The sequence below is a fragment of the Gymnodraco acuticeps genome, unplaced genomic scaffold (assembly GCF_902827175.1).
Source record: "Gymnodraco acuticeps unplaced genomic scaffold, fGymAcu1.1, whole genome shotgun sequence".
NCBI classification, from domain to species: domain Eukaryota; kingdom Metazoa; phylum Chordata; class Actinopteri; order Perciformes; family Bathydraconidae; genus Gymnodraco; species Gymnodraco acuticeps.
In genome coordinates, this window is record NW_022991812.1 from 223,999 (window position 1) to 230,588 (window position 6,590).

Here is a 6,590-nt window from a genome sequence, read left to right on the forward strand (position 1 = left end):
ACCAAACAATGGTGTAGCTGTATTAAAGTCTGAGTGGAAACAGTCCTGAGTAAATCTGATTTTGTCAGAAATCGGAGAAATGCGGGAGAAATATGACCCCGGGAGAGGGCAATGAAATCGGGAGTCTCCCGCGAAAATCGAGAGGGTTGGCAAGTATGCCCGGAGTTGGGGACTGGCTTCAGTAGATGCTGCTAGAACGCCAACACCTCCTCATCTCCACCCCTCCCATGTTTTCTTTTGTGTTGCCATAAGTTAGTCTCTCTCCGTTGGTGCGCGGGGCTAATGCTAATAATGCTAATGCCAGCAAATACAATGGCAGATTCACAAAACTTTTTAGAATTTTACGGGGCGTGGTTTGCAATTCGCCCAGCCAATCGAAATTGGTACTTTTTTCTCCCCAGCATAGTCCCACCTCTCTAGCAGGCACTACATGGGGTAAAGGTTCTCGGAACTAAGTTCTCTTTTTGGTGTGAACACAAAATTCCAGGCACTAACGGAACTAAACGGGAAAACTATGGGTAAAAGTACTCCGGTGTGAACGCGCCTATCCAATGGCCCGGTTTGATGTCATATCTGATCTAAAATACCCATAAAATACATATTGCGCTCTTAAAGGACCATATAATTTACTCCAAATAATATCAAAGCTAGCCATATTGCAGGGTTTTCAAATAGTGAAGTATTTTCCCAACACTCTGGACATCTATTGGTTTTTCCCAGCAGGGGATTGAGAAACAGAGTACACAGACATGCAGTGAAGCCTACCTGTCACAGACTGACAGCATGTTGTTAGTGCTACTGAAGAGTAAGGACCACACAAGAAGCTAACAGCGCCTGAGTGACATCTGCAGGAACGTTTACATGCTGTTTAATGTGCTGCAACTGAGCAGCTAATTAGCTATAGCCTGCAAACAGATGTAAGAAGTGCACCTTTTCCCCAGTGTGTGTGTTGGCTAATTCATTCAACAAGAAGGACAAGACGTTGGTTCATGTTGTAACGTAGATAAGAAGGAAGCTTATGTTGGAGCAGGACTCTGCGTAATTGTTAGTCAGTGTGAGTGCCTGCTTAATGTGTGATTGAATTACGCTAATAGGATTTTAAATGATTTGATTTGCTGTATGAAAACAAGTTGTCTAACAGTATAGACATACACTAATGAAAAGCTAAGAGTACACGAATGAAACTGAAATATTAAATTGAATTTTTCTACAGCACGGTCACATGACTTCACGTCACCACCGCTATGCTGAAGGCAGGCTGGCTAATGTTGGGCTATAAAGGAACTACAGTACGGTCACATGACTTCACGTCACCACCGCTAAGCTAAAGGAGGCTAATGTTGGTCTATAAAGGAACTACAGCACGGTCACATGACTTCACGTCACCACCGCTATGCTAAAGGAGGCTAATGTTGGGCTATAAAGGAACTACAGCACGGTGTCACATGACTTCACGTCCACCACCGCTAATGCTAAAGGAGGCTAAGGTTGGGCTAATAAAGGACCTACAGCACGGTCACATGACTTCACGTCACCACCGCTAAGCTAAAGGAGGCTAATGTGGGCTATAAAGGAACTACAGCACAGTCACATGACTTCACGTCACCACCGCTAAGCTAAAGGTGGCTAATGTTGGGCTATAAAGGAACTACAGCACGGTCACATGACTTCACGCCACCACCGCTAAGCTAAAGGAGGCTAATGCTGGGCTATAAAGGAACTAGAGCGCGGTCACATGACTTCACGTCACCACCGCTAAGTTAAAGGAGGCTAATGCTGGGCTATAAAGGAACTACAGCACGGTCACATGACTTCACGTCACCACCGCTAAGCTAAAGGCGGCTAAGGTTGGTTGTGATGACGTTTAGTCGTCTCATTTAGACACTTGTTAGCAACCGCTGTTTTTAAATCCTCCAGTGGGGTATTTACTGACGTATTTATATCCTTTTTTTCATCTAGCAGGTGAAAAGGATCAGCTGGTGATGGAGCACGTCTGCTTTCACTCTCCCTATCAAAATGACAAGTGCAGTGCAGAGGGGAAAGTCAAAAATGGGAGTGTTGTGTGTCCGTGTGATGTCATTATCAATTCAAAATATCATCCATCAATCCTCTGCTTTGTCTGACACACACACATACACACACACACACACACACACACACACAACGACACACACAATTAGAAACAAGCTGTATCTGTGGCAGCATCTGGTCAATATAATGTACACATTATTGAACTGCTGTTCACAATGAATGTATTCCTTCTCTGTAACTTCTCCCCCACTCTCTTTCACGTTCACATATGTCACAAGACCTTAAGCATTATAATGAATTATTATGAATGCACACACACACACACACACACACACACACACACACACACACCACACACACACACACGCACACACACACACACACACACACACACACACACACACACACACCACACACACACACACACACACACACACACACTGAATGGACACCCGGAGTATGGCTAATGGATTGCATCTTGTGGGTACCATCACAGGCAGAGGCATGTGTGATAAATGGCTATTTACTGAACATGACAGGCCTAATATCTTAGAGTTGTACTAATACTGCTGCACACAGACACACACTCACACTCACACACTCACACACACACACACACACACACAACACACACACACACACACCACACACACACACACACATACATACATAGGCTCTTAAATGCATCAGAAACACACCCCTGGTGATACATGGCGCCTTGTCAGTTGTTAGGCGTTTCCCATACATCTTTCCTACAACAGACAATATCTTATTCACTTTTAGCGGGGGTTCTCAACATGGGTTCTAGGGACCTTTAGGGGTCCTGCAGATGGCACAGAACGTTCCATTAAATCAATGAACCAGAAGATCTTCACACAGTAACTTATCGTTGCTTTTCATTCACTTTTTTTTTAAAGTAAATTATGCAAATTAAATGGTGCACTCTAACTTTTCGAGCAAATTATTTTCCATTTTAGAGAAAATCTATTCATTCTTCTAGTTTGTCTTTCAAAGCCCCAAAATATATATATAATCAGGGCCGTCCCTGGCCAACTTGAGGCCCCACGCAGCGGCGAAACTGTGCCGCGCCACACTAATTGCGCCGCATAAGCGCATAGGTGCGCCGCATTTTCGGCTCAGTTGAGGCTCCCTCCGCAAGTTGAGGCCCCCTCCGCAAGGTGAGGCCCCCTCCGCAAGGTGAGGCCCCACGCAGCATGATCGGCCTGTAGGGAGGGACGGCCCTGTATATAATTGCAGAGTTATAGGTGTGTGCGCCAACATGGTCCTGGCAATAACTGGAGAAAAGGCTTAAAAGCATCATTAGAATTGCAAAACACTCCACGATGTTCACTGGGTTTTAGTTTGATGATTACTTTATCTGGTGTTTGATGTTTTCTATTAAGTTTTCTCAGGTTTCATAAAAAACAAAGTAAATCTGACGGCTCATTTAAAAAAATGCTTGCCAACATTTTGTGCTGTTAATTACACATTAGAGACAGCAAGAGGAAGCAAGACATACAACCAAAACTGTTTTTTTGGCGTCCATAATGTACATTGTTGTTAATATGTCGTATATGAATATATCGGTTCGAGGAACACTGAGAAGTCACCTGACACCGCTGAAGGTCAACGGTCTGAGGATAGATCTGGATTTATGAAGAGGGAACATGCAGAAAAGGACTTGATGGACCTTTCCCTTGCTTCTCTAACCTCTAATATGAAATCCCCAGAGAGGATCCACGGATAATCAATAAGCGGAGGCCTCTGATGGTTCAGGTTCACATCACTGTTGGGGAGATTTGGCACAAAGTACACTAGAAGAAGGTCTAATGGAGAATCAGCTGCTCAATATATAACGGGTCGTACGTAGAGGTAGCACTAGATCCTGCTCTCTGCAAATGAAAGATATTCATGTACCAGCTTTACTCAATAATCACCACATCATTTTGAAAATAGAGACACATCAACACGTTAACATTTCACCCACAGACTAAGAAAACCGTCCGATTTCTTGCTAGCGAGACGTACAGTTAACTCAACTACGTTCAACATCTTCGAGAAAAAAGAGTGGCAAATCCGAACGAGGGCACTTAAAAAGACCATGAAAGATAGCCTTTAATATTCATTGTCAGTATTATCTACCGTTTAATCGATGTTAACAAATAACATGTCACCTTCTGGTCTTCAATGAGAAAACGTAACCTTTAATATGCAACTCCAGCAGTTTGCACATTAAACTGATGCATTTAGCTACAGATTTTCCACAAAACGTACCACACAAATATGGACATTTTACTCCAAAGTATCGTGAAATAACGTCTAATTTCTGGATGTAGTAATTATAAAGCTTTGGCTAAATGAAAGCTAATGTACATTTGGAGTTGGTTTATTCATGGTTGATTGCACTTATTGTGATTTAGTTAAACGCATCAGCTAAATGAAATGTAATATAATATTGTACTGAATGTAACCATCACTTTCCAGGCATCCTTTACAACTTAACATACATTCAAACTCTTCTCTTTCTCCTCCTGCACGGCGAGATGATATTTGGTGGTAGCCAGAAATAAGGGCTTACCAGGGGAACTACTTTTATCTCCTCTCAGGCCAGTTACGTCACCTGAAAGCCCCCTATAAATGGGTTTATTATCCCCTAATCAAAGAGCCTGCCCCTGAAGCGTGGGAGTGGGAGTCCCCCCCCCTCTACAAACCCCTAGAGCCTTATCACCAGCCGCCAGAGGCTGCAGTAGAGGACTACGCCTTATGTTTGGACACACAGCTCAAGGGTCCTATAAAGTACGGACCAGGAGACACTTCTTAGGTTTGTACCAGGGTAATCCCCCTCTGTGGGGGCATTAACACATGTTTAAGTAGTGTGTATGGGAGAAACACACACATCTGCAACACTAAAAAAACACATTTTTATGAGCACAATGAGCTCTTTATTTCTACTTTATGACTAAAACAGAAGTTCGAATCAAGGAACAAGACCCCTCTTTGCTCTGTCAAACACACACACACACACACACACACACACACACACACACACACACACACACACACACACACACACACACACACACACAGGTATAAGGCGCTGGCAGCTTGTAACTCCATTACCCTAAATGTCTCCTCAAACTCTTTGGATTGAGTTATATGCCAAACTATGATACAGAAATGTGATTGTTTAACACTATTAAATATACAGATTTACAGAAGTTCTTTCTGATGAAGTATACTTGACACATGGTATTTGCTTCAAATAAGAGCACCTTTTCTGGGTTGTGGCATATGCCGGATGAAAGATTATTGTCTAAATGTGTGTAATTTCTTCAGTTGCGTCCTATGAGGTGCATTAGCTTAACCAAAAGTGTACATTGTTTAATAGATTTTTGACGGTGTTCTGAACATGGGAAGAAAGCGCGTCTCTATCTTTGGACAAGCAGATAAGGTAGCGATGTGCAAGACAGACTGCAGTGATTTCAAACTTTTGGGGCGATGCAACAACTCGTGAATGTGCGTAAAGACGCAGACGTGGATTCTGCAAGGTGTGCAAAAAAGGTAAAAGAAGGTAAGAATTGTTAAATAAATCTTTTGCACATGTTTTAAACCCATTATATTGTGTTTTTCCTTATCATGAATTCCAATGGCAATTACATTAAGACATGTCTGGCAAACCATTACACAATGCAAACAAGCTACGTGTAAACGGTAACGTAAAGTGATAAATAACACGAATGAACAGTTATTTAGAGAAAACAAGTATACGGCTACTATTAGCCATAGTTCATTTATGTAATTTCCACATCGACAGACATCCAATGTAATCTATTTGTCTTGTTTACAGCTGGGCGACAGGCGCATCTTATTTACTTCCAAAACTTCTAGACCTCTTTACTGGCATCGTAAATAAAATACTGATTACCTAGACACCATGTGCGTAAAAACCCTACGTGTCAGCTCCTGAGACGTGATTTCCAACTTAATCTGCGGCAGATTTCCTTCAAACCAGACCTCCATATTGATAAAACAACACATAGATGGATTTACCCTAGGAGATCCCTAAATTATCCCTGCTATAGTGTTCTGCTCTGTCTAAATGAAACACCAGCTCCAGCCTCAGAGGTGTGGAGAGCCCAGAGCGATGGGAACTTGACAAAAAAGACCTTACCTGTAGCGAGTAAATCAAAAATCCAGCGTTGGGAAACAAAGTGGCTTCGTTGTGAGTGTGCAGGCTGAAAATAGAGAGGAGATCCAGTCCACTGAAGGACCGACAGATTATCCTGTTCCTCTCCGGAGAAAAGCTCTCACCGTCCGGGCTCCGCACCGCGATCTGCCCGCTGCAGCGCACTGCCTCCGGGGTGAGGAGAGAGAGGGAGGGAGGGGACACTCACACACACACACACACACACACACACACACACACACACACACCCACACACACACACACACACACACACACACCACACACACCACACACACACACACACACACACACACAACACACACACCACACACACACACACACACACACACACACACACACACCTAAACAGATG

The 6,590-nt window shown here is 43.2% G+C and overlaps 1 protein-coding gene across 1 annotated transcript in view; it reads right to left on the reverse strand.

Annotated features, from left to right (window-relative positions):
* The window catches only part of LOC117535266 (endothelin-converting enzyme-like 1), a gene marked incomplete in the record, with an annotated part of 79,603 nt that extends 73,242 nt beyond the window's left edge, over positions 1-6,361 (reverse strand). Inside the window, 1 exon segment of the mRNA XM_034199665.1 lies at positions 6,203-6,361.
* Positions 6,362-6,590: the final 229 nt, after the last annotated feature.